Consider the following 19,858-nt stretch of genomic DNA (forward strand, 5'->3'; position numbering starts at 1 on the left):
ATTTAGACCCTATCATTTGATATGTATAGTTGGGATTATTTTTTCCAATGTGCATTACTGTGCATTTATCAACACTGAATTTCATCTGCCATTTTGTTGCCCATCACCCAGTTTAGTGAGATCCCTTAGTCTTTTCAGTCAGCTTTGAACTTAACTATCTTGAGTAATTTTGAATCTGCAAATTTTTCCACATCACTGTTCATCCCCTTTTCCAGATCATCTATGAATATATTGAAGAGCTGTGGTCCCTATACAGATTCTTGGGGACCCTGCTATTTACTAATCTCTATTATGAAAAGTGACATTTTTTTCTACTCTTTGTCAAGTATCAGGGGGTAGCCGTGTTAGTCTGTATCTACAAAAACAACAAGGAGTCTGGTGGCACCTTAAAGACTAACAGATTTATTAGGGCATAAGCTTTCGTGAGTAAAAACCTCACTTTTTCGGATGCATAGTTTCCTATCTTTTAAGTAGTTACTGATCCATGAGAGGACCTTCCCTCTTATCCCATGACTGCTTACTTTGCTTAAGAGTCTTTTGTGAGGGACCTTGTCAAAAGCCTTCTGAAAGTCCAAGTACACTGCATCGACTGGACCACGCTTGTCCACATGTTAGCTGACCCCCTCAAAGAATTCTTATGGATCAGTAAGGCATATTTTCTCTTTACAAAAGCCGTCTTGACTCTTCCCCAACATATCATGGTCATCTATGTGTCTGATAGTTCTGTTCTTTACCATAGTTTCAACCAATTTGCCTGGTACTGAAGTTAGGATTACCAGCCTATAACTGCGAGGATCATCCCAGAGTCTCTTTTTAAAAAAATCAACATTACATTAGCTACCTCCAGGCATCTGGTACAGAAGCTGATTTAAGCAATAGGTTAAATTTGTAAATCAAAGGGGATTATCTCCTCCCTAAATCAGTCACTCAAAACATCAACTCAATGAGCTTCTCTCTTTTCACCAACCACTATAGTCTATGTAATCATCTTCTTCTCTTCTACATTTGCTGCACTATGTTCTGTAGGTCAAAGGCTGGGTAGCCTCTCCCAGTATGGCCAATGAACAACGGTGCATGTCTCAATTCCTGTTGCAGTAGTGTACTCAGTCTGGACAGAACTTAGCTGCTGCTTCTGTCAGCGCTTTCCTGTTTCCCTTCAGGGAGTTGGTTCTAAGATTCTTCCCATCTGCTGGACCTTCTGCCAGTGGGCTGGCTATTCCCTACAAACATAGATCACCATTCCTCTTCTGATCCTGAGAATACAGCAAGACATCTTGTTGCACCCTTGTCCACCCCTCAGGGCTGAATTTCTTTCTCTGTATAGCTCATCTAGCTGACTTTCTTAAGTTGTTCATAATTCATTCTCCCCGGTCTCTCTTTTCACTATTTCTTTCCTAAAAGACTATTGAGACTTTTTGCTGTGCTTTTCCCTCCTATAGTACTTGCTTTCCCTACTGTTGGCACTTATGCAATTCACAGTAATAGATCCACTAATGCTGCCACACTATGTGTCAAAGTTCAGGGCAGTGGCATATGTATTTCCCTCTCATGGTCCAGCAAGGGCACACACTTTAAGGCTTACAGCTCCCCAGCTGTCACCTCTCTTGGGCAAAGACCTGCGTCTCTCCCTCTCTCCCTCCTGACCTGGTATTTCCAAGCTGCAGAGTTCCCTGCCTGTACTGTGAATTCCCCAGCATTCACAGACTGCCCAAACAGGCCTGCTTTGCTTTTTCCTCAGAGGCCAGAAATCATATATACCTACAGTTATACATTACCACACAGCCCTTTCTAAGCAAGTACATTTATTTTAAGGTGAAAGCAATACAGGAAAAAAAACTATTTAAACGTTTCTAAAAAAACCTGCACACATGCTAATAAGCTTACCTGAAATCACCCCCCAACTCTAGCAAGGACTTTGGTAGGATTCAGTCCTTCAAACCCCACCAAGGGGTTTTTCTCCAGTCACAAGTTCATAACAGCTTTTGCTCAAAACAAGATCACCCATGAATCTTTGAGTCACTCCTTTGTACAGTTTAGGTCCTACCCCTCAGGATAAAGCTTCAAAAAACTGAGTTATTGAATAACGAGACAGGAGTACATTTGCACACACCTCCCCCAAAAAATGTCCTGGGAAGCGAACGTAACTTTTTCTCATAAGTTTACTCTTGTCTGGCACATTGTTTCAAATAGTCCTTTGAAGCTCATAACACTTCCCAGCTTTTGCACAGGTAACATCTCCCCCCCCCCCCACCTTATAAAATTTACATACAATTTCACAATAATATAATGTACTCCAAAACTACTTAAACTTAATTCTTTCAAGGATACTGCAGGAAACTGCTATATCTGTCACAGTACACAAGGGATGAATAAAACAATTTAAAACTTGGAGTCTACATGTGTCAACCCATTATACTTCCAATGCCAGACTGGCATTAGAGTGTAACTAGGTCTGTCCTAATCCTGGGTCCCCTGTCTATTTCAACAGTTTAAATTTTGTATTGTTTTGATTCTATTTAAGGTCAGAATTTTCTTTTTAATAAAGGATGGAGATTTCCTAACAGAGGGGGAGATTTTTATTGCTTATTGTATGGATTCAATTCTCTCTCTTTAGTTTTCCAAAGACATTCAAATCCTATTAGAAAGAGGTCTCTATTTTGGTATGGACTACCTATTTATTGTAATTATATTCCACTCCTAAAAGATTCATAAGTAATTTGTGAATCAGGAGAAAAAACGTGGGAAAGTCGATATTTGATTTTATAAGTGCTAGGAACTAGACATCTGCCTTTCATTTGTACAATCCAGTTCAACTAATATGAAGCTGAAACTCCAAAATAAATCTATTGTTCAAGTGAGAAAAAATGTAAGGAAGATAATTAATGAAACACATGACTACTTTCATTGATTTATTTTACTGAACTTCATGTTCATTAATCATTAACAAATGGCTGGGGTACAACCTTCTACACTTTCTTGACTGACACCTTCAAAGAAAATTTATGCAATTTTAAGTGGATTTCATTTAAACCAGATTATTATGAAAAACACAGAATGTGTTACTTAGCACAAACAAGTATGCTGAGCACTTCACAGGAAATGCATGGAAGATGGATCCTTGACTGAACCAGTTTACAGTATTAGGCCCTGTACGTGAAAGTGGACCCATGGAGTCAGACTCCTACCCTGTGCTCATGCAGAGCCTCAATGATACTCTCCACACCTGTAGGGTCTGACTGCAGGATCACTCAGGGCCTAAATGACTTTAAAGACAACAAAGGATAAAACATAAATCCAGGAGGGGGAGATGTGAGAAAGTTCACAGTTTATGGAAAAACGATTAAATGGTTCCTCCGCTTAGGCACATGCAGATGCTGGAGGCTCAAAATGTTATTCATTCATTTTTAATTGACATATAAACATGCTTATAGAATCACAGAAATGTAGGGCTGGATGGGACCTCAAGAGGTCATCTTGTCCATCCTTCATCAAGTATACCTAGACCATTCCTGAGAAGTGATGGTCTAACCTGTTCTTAAAAACCTCCAATAATGGGGGTTCCACAGCCTTCAAAGGTAAGCTTTTACTAATATCTAAATCTCCCTTGCAGCAGATTTAGGGGACATAGAAAACAATTGACAATAACTCTCTTTATAACAGCTCTTAACATATTTGAAGGCTGTTATCAGGTTCGCCCCTCTATCCCCCCCCCCCCCCCCGTCTTTTTTTCTCAAGACTAAACATGCCTAGATTTTTTTAACCTTTCCTCATAGGTCTGGTTTTCTATACCTTTTATAATTTTTGTTGCTTTCCTCCAGACTTTCTCCAGTTTGTCCACATCTTTCCTAAAGTGTTGTGCCCTAAACTGGACACAATACTTCAGCTGAAGCCTCACCAGTGCTGAATAGAGTGGGACAATTACTTCCAATGTTTTACATATGACATACTCTTTAAGACACCCCAGACTATGAGCATTTTTTGCAACTGCATCACATAGTTGACTTATATTTAATTTGGGATCTACTGTAACCCCACATTCTTTTCTGCAGTACTACATTCTAGACAGTTATTCCCCATTTTGTAATTGTGCATTTGATTTTTCCACCCTAAGTGTAGTACTTTTTCACTTTTCTTTACTGAAATCCATTTTGCTGATTTCAGACCAACTCTACATTTTATCAAGAGCCTTTTGAATTCTAATTTTGTCCTCTGAAGTGCTTTCAAATCCTCTCAGCTTGGTTTCATCCAAAAATTTTATAAGCATTCTCTCCATTGCATTATCCAACTCATTAATGAAAATAGTGAATAGTACTGGACGCACTACTGACCCCCTGAGGGACTCCACTAGATATTTCCCAATTTTGACAGCGAACCATTTAGTACTCTCTGAGTATGGTTTCTCAATGAGTTGAGCACCCACCTTGCAGTAATTTCACATAGACTACATTTCCCTAGTTTGCTTATGAGAATGTCATGCAGGACTGTGTCAAAAGCCTCACCAAAATCTAGATAAATCACAACTACTGTTTCCTCTCTATCCACTAGGCCAGTAACCAAGGCGGATACACATTTTTAAAAATCGAGATTTTTAAAATTTAAATTAAATACGCATTTATTTTTTTATAAAAGAAACATTTATAAATAAAAATTGAAATTACAACAACCTATGTTAAGTCCTAAGCTAACTATTATATATTAAAATAATTTAAATTAATTTTAAAAATATTAAGCAGTACATGTTTGCTGTGAAGCCTTAAAGAAAGGCAAACCACTGAACTGGTGGAAGTCACAGGACAAGCACCCAGAACCAGGATTTGTTGAAGTGCTAAACCAGCTTTTCACAGTAGATACTTATTCAGGTACAGAGCAAATATTTTCTTTATTTCAGTTTATTCAACTAGTTCAGCTCAATGACTAGCTCACTCACAGTTGAGAAACCAACTGGGATTTGCCAAAGCATGAAAGCTTGTTTTTCTCTCTCAATCTATGAATAAAAACCAGGTGTGAGAGGATGAGAGCTACCAGTTCTAAAATCTTGAAGGGCATGATGACCAGCAACAATCAGTTCAATTCACTAATTACAGATAGTACTTCTTTTGTCTAATAATTCGGTTAGCTTTAAATTCAAAACTTTTTAATGTATTTGATACACTTTTTTAATGTATCCAGCACATAGAGTTTTACTTAACTAATAAAAAATTAAAATTCTATTTTTGTGAATTTTAATTTATATCCAAATACAACTTGACACAAATCATAAGTAAAAAATTAGTCATATAGTAAATAAATATGCATCGTTCAACATTTTATAACATAATAAAACTGTAAAAATTAAGAATCTGAATAAATGTGGGTTAAGCTATGTATTTGCTTAAATAAATGTATATCAATACAGTGTATCTTCCTGGTTAGCAAAAAGAAGTACCAATTTTGTGTAAAAGCTATATTTACATGGAAATCAACATGCTTTTTGGTTACCAACCAATGAGAATCAACCTTTCTTTAGGAAAATAACTAAAAGGTACAAATGCAAAACAAGATTAAATTCATTTATTTAAATCAAGGCTTCTTGTTTGCTAATTTAAATCATGATTAAAATTGGTGACTTAAACTGCTTTGATTTAAGTCAATCCACCCTGACAATAACCCGGTGAAAGAGGAAATTAGTTTGCTTTGGCATGGTTTGTTCTTCACAATTCCACAGTTGGTATTGCTTATCACCCTATGATCCTCTAGGTGCTTACAAACTGATTTTTAAAATAATTTGCCTCATTATCTTTCCAGGTATCGAAATTAGGCTGACTATTCTATAATGCCTCTGGTGCCCTTCTCCAGATCTCTGGGACCTCCATGCCATCCTCCATGAGTTCTTGAAGATAATCGCTAATTGTTCCAAGATTGCTTCAGACTCATATTATTATTTTTTAAAAGGTGATGCTACAGAAGTGAGTTCCATAGGAAAAAAATTCCAAACATAAGGCAGAGAGTCACACACACTTTAAAGTTTAACTATACATTTGCTTGCATTCTAATTAAGTTTCTAAACATGAAGATTTTTTCAATAAATGTATTTATAGTGATACAGCGGAGAAAATGAAGTTCCTTAGTAATTTTGTGCTAAATAGCCCCCACTATACTGAGTTTTCATCAAGAGGAACACTGTAAGTTTCTAACAAAGGAAAAAATATTGTGCCCTCTCACAGAGCTGTAACTAGAAGTTGAAGTAATGGCCTAACATGACCTAACATGAAAGGAATAAGTAAGCATAAAAAGAAATCCGCAACTGATCCTTCCTGAAAATGTGTTTATAAACTGTAAGGTTTTGTTTGGCTCAAACCACAAATCAAAGATGGTAAGTTCAATTTTGGAAAAACAACAAAATGTATTTTCCCTGAAATACTGTAACTTAATAGCTGTAGTTTGATTTCACACAGTGGGTGAGATTTTAAAAAGCATTCAACATCAGCCTAACTCTGCTCCCACTGAAGTCAATACTTAAACTCCCATTGACCGCAATGAAAGCAGATTTAGGTGAGTGATGGGCGTCACTGCCTATATTGTCCATTTACATTTCATGACGATGAGAGGAAGTTGTGGACATTTGTTAGAGAGTTTATGGAAAATTATAGTGATAAGTTGAAGCCATTATGCATATTACATTTAATATCATACAATTTCATGCTGTTTTAAACAACAGCATGAGTCAGATACAGAACCTAAAAGCTGAGTTTCCACGTTTTCGTTGATTTATGTCAACCTTAATGATAATTAAAGATAGTTTTCGGTATTTAATTAGTAGCGTATAATCTCTTAATATACAGTTTCAGGCCTTCTAACAAAACATTCTAAATGTTGCTTCTATAAAATCATGTAGAAACCCGCATTCAACACAAAATGTATCAACTTAAAATGCCTTTATTGACTCACATATTGAAAAAATGTAACATTTATAACAATTCTTGCCCTAAGGGCCTTGTCAAATTGTGCATTCAGACTTTAAAATGCATGATTTGTAAGTCTGACAGGCTTTGAGATGTTTACAAATAATGTTAAAGGAAAGTTCAGCACATGAACTAGCTATGCAGCAACATCTAAGATAGGGCTACCATATGTCCGGATTTCCCCGGACATGTCCGGCTTTTCGTTCTACAAATAGCCGTCCGGGGGGGATTTTTAAAAATCTAAAAATGTCCGGGATTTCCCCAGTCGGCTATTTATAGATCGAAAAGCAGCGGCCAAGTGCCGCTGGGCAGCCAAAGCCCCTTCCCGGCTCCCCCCATCCCCTGCAGCCTTACCACTCCGCTGGCCCCGCAGCTATCTTCCCCCTCCTCCCCTCCCCTGAACGCTCCGCCCCCTGCTCCCCTGATTCCCGCGAAGCTCGAAATGAAGCAGGGGCAGGCCGGCGGCAGCAGCAGGTAAGCTGGGGGGGAGGAGGAGGAGAGCTTCGGGGAGGCGCGGCCCTGGCCAAGCGGCGCCCGGCGGCCCCAGCAGCACCGGCCAGGACCCGGCCCGGCCCGGCCAGTAGCGCCGGCCCGGCCCGGGCCCCAGCAGCGCCGGCCCCAGCACCCCCGGACCCGGCCTGGGCCCCAGCAGCGCCGGCCCCAGCACCCCCGGACCCGGCCCGGGCCCCAGCAGCGCCGGCCCCAGCACCCCCGGACCCGGCCCAGGCCCCAGCAGCGCCGGCCCCAGCACCCCCGGACCCGGCCCGGCCCAGGCCCCAGCAGCGCCGGCCCCAGCACCCCCGGACCCGGCCCGGCCCAGGCCCCAGCAGCGCCAGCCTGGCCCGGGCCCTAGCACCCCCGGCCCGGGCCCCAGCACCCCCGGCCCGGACCCCAGCAGCGCCGGCCCCAGCACCCCCGGCCCGGCCCCCAGCACGCCCGGCCCGGGCCCCAGCACGCCAGCACCCCCGGCCCGGCTCGGGCCCCAGCACCCCCGGCCCGGACCCGGCCTGGGCCCCAGCAGCGCCGGCTGAGCACCTCCGGCCCGACCCCAAGCCCTGCAACCCCGGCCGGAGCGCAGCCCGATTCCTGGGCTCTTTAAAGCTGGCCCTGGTCAGGGGACAGGGAGGGGGGGTTGGATGGGTCGGGAGTTTTGGGGGGGGGGCTACCAGGGGGGCAAGGGTGTGGAGAGGGGTTGCGACAGTCATGGACAGGGAGTGGGGGGGTTAGATGGGTCTGGAGGGGCTGTCAGGGGGCCAGGGGTGTGGAGAGGGTTTGGGACAGTCAGGGACAGGGAGCAGGGGGGGTTAGATGGGTCTGGGGTTCTGGGAGGGCTGTCAGGGGGCAGGGGTGTGGAGAGTGGTCGAGGCAGGCAGGTAGCAGAGGGGGTTGGATGGGTCAGGAGTTCTGGGGGTCCTGTCGGGGGCAGGGAGCAGTTGGATAGGGCATGGGAGTCACCAGGGGTCTGTCTGGGGGCAGGGGTTTGAATATGGGGTGGGAGTGTGGATAAGGGTCGGGGCAGTCAGGGGACAGGTAGGGCATTTTCAGGAGGGGGCAGTCAGGGGACAAGAAGCAGGGGGGCTTAGATAAGCGGTGGGATCCTAGGGGGCAGTTAGTGGCAGGGGTCCCAGGAGGGGGCAGTCAGGGGACAAGGAGCGGGGGGTTGGGAGTTCTGAGGGGGGCAATCAGGGGGTGGGAAGTGGGAGGGAGTGGATGGGGGTGGAGCTGAGGCGGGGCTAGAGCGGGGCTCCTCCCCCCCCCCAGTGTCCTCTTTTTTGCTTGTAGAAATATGGTAACCCTATCTAAGAGCTCCAATGCATGTGAACAACTTTATGCAAACCACATCACATAGGAAAGAAGAATCAACTGCTCCCCTCTTCGGGCATAATTCCACAAAATATTTGATTTAAATCAATTGGAGTTGAAGGTGCTCACCACCTTGTAGGATGAGACCCTTTTTTGTAACAAGAAAGTAACTTGTACAATTTTCTAATTATAGATCTCTAGGTGAGCTGGAAATAAAGGTATTAAAATTAGTGTTTACATTACATTTATTTATGTAGCTTTTAAATTAAAAGAGCTATTTATATCATGATTGTGTGACATCTTAACACAACTCCAACATGCCAGCAGTGAGGTGCTTCCACACTACTTCCTATATGAATACCATTCACCCTAAAACAAGAGAAAATCCCTTACTTGTAATTCTTCTACATCAAGTGTATACAGTTCACATGAGAGCTCTATGGATTTTATGCTTCTGGCAAATTACTAGTTGGAATTTGCATAGGTCTGCTTGGAGCACTAAAATCACAGGATGTAGAGATGAATAAAAGATATATTAGATCATCGAGTCCATCTTCCTTCCAATACAGGACTGTTCCCTACAACAGTTTTTAATGCATTCACCAATCTAGTTTTAAATGTTGCAAAAAACAGGGCTTCAATCATTCCACTTGAGAGACAATTCCACAGTCTAATAGATCTCCATGTCAAGAAACTTTTTCTGATATTCAGCCTAAATCTTCCCTCACAGAATGTTCTTACTCTTTGTCCAGATTTCTAACTTCTGTATCCCTTTCCCTACCCCATCTTCACTGATGTTCACTTCCCCCAATTGGAGAAATATCTGCAAATATCATTAATGTCTTTCACTTTCTTCCAAATCACTAAAGATCCTGATGAAGATAAAGTCTAACATCCATCCCTGTAGTACCCCACTGCTCTACTCTACTTTATCTAATTTGATAAATTATCATAAATAAATACACTTTATGTACAATCCCTTATGCCAGTTTTCAATATAGTACTCATAAAATTAATTTTGAAAATATTGTAAAATACTCAAATTCTTGTTCAATATTCAAATGCTTTACTAAAATCCAAACATACACTCTGCTTTCTTCATTTGCTAATTTTAGAATTCTATCAAAAAAAGCAATCCAGTTTGCTTGGCCTATCCTAACTTATGAGATAAACCAGCGTTGTGTTATTAGCCTGTACAATGCCTACTTCACTGGGGCCCTGATGTCTCTGTTATGCAGTACCAGTAGAAATAATAATTAATAGAAAAATTATAATCTGGTAAATTCCTTCTTTATAAATGCATGCTATTCCTCATGGTCCCATTAACTCCCAGGGCCCAGGCTTTCAGAATTGCATATTGACAATTATGGTAATATTATGCACAAGCGATCAATTTGATGCCTAGCAGACCAACAGCCCATACAATTACCTCAGTAGCACATGCAAATTATGTGTAGGTCTTCCCAGCTGATGGATTTTAATATTCTCCATCACGTCGCCTAACAACAGTAATAGTAGGCTGTCATCCTCCATGTGGACAGTGGGCAGGACTGGATTTAGGGGCAGGTGGCCCAGGCAACTGAGGTGTCAGGCTTGGGGGGGCACTGGGCTTGAGGTGCTGTTTTTGTTGTTAATGAGAAAACGGAAAATAAAATGTTTGAAGTAAAATGTAATAAAAAATAAGGTATTCAAAAGTTTAACTAATGGGGTGTGTGTGTGGCAAACACGCTCCTTGCCTGGGGCACCATTTGGTCTAGGGCCAGCCCTGCCAGTGGGCTTCAGCAGAGAAATGGTGAGACTGAAATCTTCCATTTCAGGTTCTGGAGGGGAATGTGCTGTAGTAGACACAAAGCCCTTTGCCTGTCCCCACAAAGCTTGATTCCTTCTGCTCTGTCCCCTACAAGATGTCCCTGTCCCAGTTCTGTTTCTTCCCCATCTCTATCCAGTCCTATTCTCCTCCCTGATCGAGTCTGCTCTCCACTCTTCAGGCTTTTAATTCCAATTCTAGTCTCCTTACTGAGCTAAATTCTAGTCTCACCCCTCCAGTCTCTCCACTGCAGCTCATCTTCCCCCCACTCCCAATCTCCTTGCCCGGCCATTGCTAGTTATCACTCCCTCCCACCCCATCTCCATGTCCCAGTCTCCTTGCCCAGCCAGCCTCAGTTCCCCTCTTCCTGGCTCCTCATCCAACCTTTTTCTCCTTCCCCCATCCCTGCTGGTTCCCAGTCTCAGACACCCCCCACAGCTCCTCATCCAATCTCAGACTGCCATCCCGCATTTCCTTCCTTCTAGCTCCTATTCTCCTTGTCCAGCCAGTCCTGGTTTCCCCCTCCTCCTCCATGGTTCCCAGCCCCCATCTCCTTACACAGCCAGTCCGCATTGTCCCACTTCATTCCTTGGCTCCTCGCTACTTCTCCATCTGGCTCTGGCTCTGCTGCCCCACCCAGTTTTGGCATTCCAGTCAACTCCCTGCACCCTCCTGAGGTCTGGCTCTAGACCCCTTTGCATTGAAATCAGCCAGCTTCCTCCTCCATGCTGTCTGGGTCCAGCCAGGTGGGGGCTCTGAGAGCACAGAAGAGAGCCTCCCTGCTTTCAGTTCCAGTGCCTGGTCTTGGCCTGGTCCACAGCTGCTCAGAGCTGCAATTGCAGGGAAAATCCTGCTCAGGCCCAAGCTGCAACATGCCCAGTGTAGGTGGAAACTTCAGGGAATTTAATTGTAAGGACTAGCATGTCGTTACTGAGCAAGTGCGAACTGTGATTTTTCAAAGGATAAGCAGGAAAAAAGCCATCCTCTGCCAAATTTCAAGTCCATGATGCAAAACATTGGAGCACTAGAGCTTCTCAAAGAAAAGGTCACCAGAATTTTTTAACATGGGCAAAACAACACCTTTCTCCCTAGCCTTGTTCTCAGAAACAGCTAAACTATTTTGGCTGAAAATTAAAACAAGAACAAAAAACAAACTGAGGCTGACAGCCAGCATGGAAAATTTCAACCCAAACATTTAAATTTATCAAAATGAAAAGCCACTGAAAGCAGGGTCTTATAATTATATGTATGTGTGTATACATTAATGAAATTCTTATGCTTCATCTTCTGTTCCATAACACCTCTACCATCTTTCTTAATTGAACATATTAAAGGGTTCGTCAGGAACAAGCAGACTTAGCTTTAATTCACCCAAACCCTAATGACTCTTGTACTTCAAATGTGATACTGACAGACCTTGTGATCCGAAAGTTACTGTTCCTGATCAACAATTCATCTAGGTGGAGAATATGTACATTGCTATGCCTAATAGCCTTTCAATATGATCCGGACCTTTGATTTTTAATTTTTACCAAAAATTTTCTAAGTTTTTATAGAAGCTATTATGGTTTTTTACTGATTTTCACCTGAATTTTGTACCACTCAGGTACAGAAAATACATATTACATTACAAAGATCCAATAGATGTGTTTATGTTAATAATAAATTAGTCCAAATGTAACTGTGAGGTTGTCTGTTAAACTAAGGTAGTGTAGTGGAAGACACACACACATGCATGAACATGCATATGTGTACATCAATGCTTAAGCCCTAAAGTGCCAAACTTTAGAGGGACACCTGTCAGGGGTGGTCGGATAATACTTAGTCCTGCCATGAGTGCAGGGAACTGGTCTAGATAACCTCTTGAGATCCCTTCCCATCCTGCGATTCTATGAACTTCCCTGACCTGGCTCCCAGCTCTGGAAGGAGAGAGAGTGGCTCAGTACCCTGTCTGGCCCAGGAAACTGAGCCACCATCTCTCCTTCTGGAGAAGGCACAGAAGCAGAAGAAGTGGAGGAGGAAGCTTGAGGAGATGGCGCCATTGCATCCTCTACCTCTTCCATTCCTGGGTCCATTTTTCTCTATTTGTTGCTTTCTTTTGTCCTCTCATTTCCCAATATCAACCCAGAAAACTGGGAAGTTAATTTTTTGACCGAATTTCCACCTGTTTTTTCATTTTTGTAACAAACACAGATAAATTCATGGGAAATTTTAGAAAGATAAGGTGGTTGAGGTAATATAATATAGGTCCAATAAAATATATTACCTCACCCTCCTTGTCTCTCTAATATCCTGGGACCAACATGCCACAACAACACTGCATACAACAAAACAAAAAACAAAAACAAAAGGCTCTGAACATGATTAATAAAACAAAAATCAAAGTAAAATTATCTCCACCTGTAAGGGCAAGACAGGAATAGAATGTGTTGGGAGTATTTGTTATAAGTATATGTGTTCAAAGAACAAGAATTATAATTAAATATTTTCTCTTCTCCAAAGGTATCAGTTATAACACATTTGCACCCTATGGAAAGTAAAATGCTCCAGAGATCTCTTCGGAAAAATTGCTATCTAATACCAATTAACAATCTTGTTATAAATAACCAGTAGAAGCATGATTCACAAAGTGTCAGTTGGCTACAGTCAATATGGAGGAAAGATGGTTCCTGTGGTTAAGGCATAAGATAGGCTTCTATTCCCATCTCGGCCACAGACTTCTTGTGTGACCCCATGTACATCACTAACTTCTCTGTTCTAGTTTGCCCATCTATAAAAACAATCCTATGGAGATAACACTACCTTCTTTTGTAAGCATGTCATGATGCTAAGTGAATGCTTTCCAGACATTTCTTCAGACAGAAAACACTTGAGAAGAATTATTTTACTGGCTATAGGTGAACAAGAACATTTTTAAATATAAAGGGATGATACAACCTACAAAGATACAATAAAACATATGAGCGGGCATCCTGAAAAACCAAAACATAGAAGACAGGAAAGTTGAGCTACTTCCAACCCAGAAAGAAATTCTGCAGAACAGATAGACCAAGCCTGGAGCCGTGTTCTGATTCTGAAGAAAAGCAATAGTACCTTATGAACATATGCAGAGAACTCTACGTGTCTGCTTTGCAAGTTTCTTAAACACAGTTCTATTCAATCAAGGGAATTTGTTTCAAAAGAAACAAAAATCTGGATGGACATTCTTACAGGTTTAATTTGTTCCACATAAAAGATTAGGCTCTTTTTTATATCAAGCTCATAGAAAACACACTATTTCTGGCTGGCTGGCTATGAGATAATGAGAAAAATATTAATAGAATGATCACTTAATTGTAGTGAAACTCCCAGAATACAGTATTTTTGTCAGGAATCTATAATATGTCAAGTTCCCCTTACATACTTATTTATTGAATGCACAATAATCCAACAAAGCATCTAGTCTCACTGCGAGGCAACTTTACTAATTTTTTATTATAATAATAAAATTAAAAGTAAAGCCATCAGCAACTCCACAATCACAAATTTTAATCAAGCTGTATCATAGTCTCCTTTCTTGGCAAGTAAGTGGAAATGAGGACTGTTTTGTGGGATTATGTCTCAAGCCACAACTCAACAACTCCCCAGTACAGAAGGCAGGACTTTGCTCCTTGCTGCTGGCTACTGTACAGGGCCGGCTCCAGGCACCAGCCCACCAAGCTTGTGCTTGGGGCGGCACCTAGAGAGGGGCGGCGCGGCGCTCCGGCTCCGGCCGCCTGGGAGAGCGGAGCTGCAGTGGGCTCGCTGCCCTCCCCCGGTGCTCGGGCCGCCAGGGAGAGCGGGGCCATGACTGGGCTAGCCGCCCTCTCCGCGGCGCTCCGGCCGCCGGGGAGAGCGGAGCCACGGCGGGCTCGCCGCCCTCTCCCAGCGCTCCGGCCGCCGGGGAGAGCGGAGCCGCGGCGGGCACTCCGCCCTCCCCCCAGCGCTCTGGCCGCCAGGGAGAATGGAGCCCAGGCTGGGCTCTCCGCCCTCCTCCCGGGGCTCTGGCTGCCAGCGGAGCCGCGGCGGGCTCGGTGCCCTCCCCTGCCGCGCTGGGGGGCAGAGGGAGGAGGCTTTTTTGCCTGGGGCGGCAAAAAAGCCAGAGCCGGCCCTGCTACTGTAAACTAGGATAGCCCAAGTAGTTGTATAAATCAATGCTACTTTTTGAGATAATTAGTTGCTGAAAGCCTACAATGTGTTCAGAACATTTATCTTAAGATGAGCCTCCTAGACTAGTGATCAAATACCTTTTTGCATGGGCTCCTTATCGTCGTCCACAGAGATCAATGGAGTCTCTAGTGAGTCCTGTCATGTACCTGCAAAATCTACACAATGGCTCTCAGGAAGGCCTTCAGACTAGCCTCATGCAGTCCAGCCAAAAATCTGTCTCCTGGAAAGACCAAGATGTGACCTTGCTGGCTAAGACACTGCAGCATCACCCCAGAATATGTCAAAAGGCCTGGAGCAGACAACAGTTAACCTCTTAGCAGTTCCTCTGATACCAAATGCATCAAAGGCTACTGACCTCTTGGCACAAGCATCAGTAGTGCTCACACACGCTGTTTATTCATGGAGTTCTAAGCCGCTCCAGTGCTAGGACATCTATGTAGTCATTGTTAAGTGGGTGAGAGCAGTCATGCAGCCAATATTGGTCCAGCCATGCTGTCATAACCCATTGGCTTTATCTTTCAGTAAGTGAACCAGAAGGTCTGGTGTGAACAGAAGACCCTAGTAGTTCTGAAGTTTAAGGCATATATATATTTAAAGCATATAAGGAAAAGAAAGATGACCCACCAACAGTGCGTGCCTCAGCTCAAGCTTTGAGGAAGGCTCCAATGCTTCAACTCTTAAGTGAAGAACCATGAGAGTACTGCATCATGACCTTGACTGCAACGAGATGTCACTTCATCTTGACACAATGAGGATTGCTTCATGGATGTCATTGCATCACCTTTGGGCCTATTAGGCTAGATCTGCATTGATCCACAATTATTCAATGCTGGGATTTTTAATCCTCCATGGGTACTACCCTATACTCATCTTATCTTGAGGGCTCCTTCCTTTAATGATGGACTTGCACGTGAAAACACAGGGAAGCTGAGTAATGACATAAGAAACCTATCCAGGGCTCCAACACCTTGAGGCTATAGCACATCACATACCATGTTATGATCCTCCTCAAGGAAGTACAAGTACTAGCCATTACTGCACTTAACACTGTTGCCCTGTTTCTCCATATATGCATTTACAAAACAACCCACATGGGACAAAAAAGACAACCCCCTCCTCCTCCCCTCTGAAAAGGTAAAATAAGAACCTCCAACCAGTAGTGACAGTTATTTTAAAAACAGATAGGACACAATGTGTCACTGATGCTTAGTACATCAAAGCCTCCCTAGCCAACGCGGGTCTTCAAAATAACTTTACATTACATTTCTTTTTCCTTTTTTAAAAATACAGGACTCTAGTGCAGTGCGATTCCCCTCAGGGCACACTCTCACCAGAGCAAGCCTCCTCAGCTCCAGCGCTTCCTGGATCTGGCCTCAGAGCATTCAGAATCCCTGTTCACACTGTGAGTTCCCCACAGTGAGTACACCTAGAGAATGGGGCACCTAGAGAAGCCTTACCCCAAAGCAGCCCTGCACCCCACATCCACAGTCAGCAATGACTCTCAACCAGCTTGGAAAACAGAAGTGTTTATTAGTCATCAGGAACACAGCATAGAACAGATCTTGTTAGCAGAGAAATAAGGAACATTCACCAAAGTCCATCATGGAGGGGGGAAATCCAGAGCCCAGAGCTCTACCCCCGAGTCCCAAAGCAGGAAACTGACCAGCTCCCAGCTGCCCAGCCTTGGTCACGACCTGCTACCCCACCTCCGTCCTTTTCTCTTTCCCAAGCAAACAGGTCACCTGACCTGTACCTCTCACTTTGTTTTCTAGCACCTCCAGCTGATTCTTGCAGAGGATGGGCCCTAGACATCAATTGCCAGGATACAGAGTGTCAGCCATTGTCTGTGCCCAGGTAGGCAAACATCAGTCACACCTGCCTTCTTGGGGTCCCTGCAATGATCACACATTCTTGTCCCACCACCTAGATACTTGAGTAACACATAAGGAAAACTGAGGTATGCACACAGTATTCAGACAAAACATTAAAAACTTTCCCACTTTGTCACATATACATAGACCTTTCACTTCTACACATCACAGAATAATTAAAATTCAGCTTTGAACAAGAAAGGCCTCAATCTGAATTTAAATTAAATGCATGTATAGAGATAAGGCTCTAACATTCAAAGGCAGAGAATTCCAAAGTCTTATTGACTTGAAAGCAAGTATCATTATTCCTAAATATGTGACCTTTATGATGAAACAATTGTAGTTGCTGAATCAATTCTATGAAAAGGAACAGAAGGAACCAAAATGTTAGCTATCCAAAATATGTCCCATCTATCGTTTTACAATCCATAAAAGCCATCTTAAAATCTATATTTGGGAACAGGAAATCATTGCAAAACAATCTGTACCAGCTCACATATTTGAATTGTGGCGAGAGGAAGGAAGCCATTTACCTGCACCATTTTGAATCTCCTACAGAATAGGAAAGAAATAAAACACTGAATTGCTAGTCTAATATAGAAAGTACAAAAACATGAATTTGTGTTCCTGTAGACAATAAAAAGATCCCTTATCTACAGATTTTTTTATTCTCAAAAGATAAGAAGTTAAGAATAAATCCAAGATGTAACAACCATTTACAAAGCAAATATTCTATAGACAGACCAGCCTAATACACTGAACCTTCTTGTTACATATATTCTTTGCTTTAATTTAAATAATTTCTTTAAAAATACAGGGTTTGGGACATGACCACAGAATAAATCTACAAATGATATTCTGATACCCTTGCTCACATTTAGAATTTTAGTCCAGGAGTAGTCCCACTTATTTCAATGGAACTACTCTTGGAGTAAGGTACTATTCAACACAAGTAAGGGTATCAGTATCTGGCCCTTGGTATTTTTATTAATATAAATTTTCTAAAATAATAATATGTACTATTTTAATGAACTACAGCCGTTCCTATATGAGAAAAATGGCAAATGGAAGCACTGTCAATCCATATATCTGGCAAATTATAGGAATATTTGCCAGCTTTGTTTGAAATGCAGTCTTTCATTAACATATTTAGGGCAAAATTCTGCCTTTAATCCTTAGAGCCACATATGGGGGAATGCAAAGGACTCAACTTGGTGGATGGCTCGAGCCACACCACTGAATGCATCCTTTTGCTGCTCCAAAAAGCAGCTGTATGTGCCCATCTACAACATGCTATTGCCAAGCTGAGCCTAAATATTATGAGCACATAAAAACACCTAAAATAAGTCTTAGCTGGTTCCCTCACCTGACCATGGTGTGCCAGTGAACATGACAGATGGGCCCCTTGGCAAGCACTCTGGAATGCCAGGTAGAAATCCTACCTTGCTGCTTCATGAAAGTGTAAAGTAGTATTGCATTTCAGAAGACCTTAGATAGCAAAGTTGGACACTAACACCATACCATGCAACAGAATGGGTAACTGTGCACTAACCAGTCCATTAAGAAAAAGTTCATGCTCTGTATAAACCTTAATACACTTCAGCAGGAATGACTGAAAAGCACGTTCCTGTGCATGCATGTGGAACCTCAGCAGTAAATTTTAAGCAAGGGTGTTCCATCCACCACTTACCAGAGTTTAATAGAGCCCCAAATCTTTTGAACTCCCCAGAATTTTCTGATTAAATAGCTTATTGTTCAACCACAGAAAATATGTACAATTTCATAAACAGTGTTTCAGACTGCAAGTAGATAGTCTGGCAACAACTTTAAATAAAACTGGATTAACTGGCTGGATTTCCTCAATGTTTAATCGAAGTACAGTAGAGAACACCATTTATCTGTGAAGGAATGGCAGAAAGAGTGATACTGGATATATCAATTTAATTTTTCTAAACCAGAGAAAAATACTGAATTTCATTTAAGGCCTTCTAATTTCAGTTTAGGAATGCATTAGCTATTTCAAAATATTTTCCTAGGAAAAAAATCTGTGGTATCAGCAATTTAGAAATTAAAAAAATTATATCCATCTTCATAATATTGTAACAGTGTTATGTTCTTACCTCTTATGATTAAAAAAATGTAAGGCTAATATCACCTGGCCTTTATTATTATTGTATTTTAGAAAAGAAACAGGATCCATTTATGACAATTTCCCTACCCTCAAAATGATTTATTTTTCTTTCTTTTCATAACACTGACTGTAATTAGTTATGACACCTATTGTTACAACACATACTTTTGTTTCCTTTAATCAATTAATAGTTCAAAAGCAAAATAATACTAAATTCATCATCTAATTCTTATTATGTCATAGATTCTAAATGTAATGAACATATGCAAAATGCTGTATGATTATAGCAAATCAAGAAATACTGTTTAAGTAACAGTATTATTCCCTAGTGGTTTCACACTTGTGGTAGAAAAACTGATTCAGACAAGCCCTATGGTTGAAATTGACCTGGAAAAAACATGGTTTCTATGGATATCATTTAGAGATGGATATCCTAGTATAATACATATTTAGGGTTCTTTTACATTTCTTAACAGGTTATAAGATGTATGTCAGGCACTAACAACGTCTGCAGAGGTATAATTTTATATACTATAGAATCTAACACACCATTTTATTCAGGAGCTATTTAATTATAGATATTGGGATGATGGTTACGTATGCAGTAATGAATCCAAATTGGATTTTTCCAGAGAGACTGTGTTCTATATTTTTAAACTGTTAATGTATTGAGTCTGCCACTACTAACAGTTGCTAATGTGAAAAGAGAATATAACATATATGTATATATTTTAAATAAAAATTCATTCTGTATCCGAAGTAAGAATCTAGAGGCCTGACTCTGATGTGACTATATTTACAACCATTGCCTCTACTTTGAGATCTTATACATCATAATACATTATTATATTACAATGCATTCCTGAAAAATAAGACTGATTGATATACATAGTGATAAATTATTAGCATTATGAATAGAGAAATAATTAAAGAAGACTATAATCTCATTTGTTTACATTTTATAAAGCTTCGGTTTGGATAAGATATACATCCTGATACCTTTTTGATACTAATGTTTCAAACGAGTTTGAATTTAAGCACAAAGGAAGGGGGGGGAAACAATGCTGTAAGTACCTAATTATTATTATTTTTTGGCTTTTACAATATTACAGTGATG

The 19,858-nt window shown here is 41.6% G+C and overlaps 1 protein-coding gene across 6 annotated transcripts in view; it reads right to left on the reverse strand.

Moving 5' to 3' along the window:
• FRY (FRY microtubule binding protein) overlaps window positions 1-19,858 on the reverse strand; it is a 422,104-nt gene that overhangs the window by 286,903 nt on the left and 115,343 nt on the right. The gene's annotated exons all lie outside the window — the stretch shown is intronic.

Source organism: Malaclemys terrapin, chromosome 1, assembly GCF_027887155.1.
Source record: "Malaclemys terrapin pileata isolate rMalTer1 chromosome 1, rMalTer1.hap1, whole genome shotgun sequence".
In the NCBI taxonomy this organism is placed as follows: domain Eukaryota; kingdom Metazoa; phylum Chordata; order Testudines; family Emydidae; genus Malaclemys; species Malaclemys terrapin.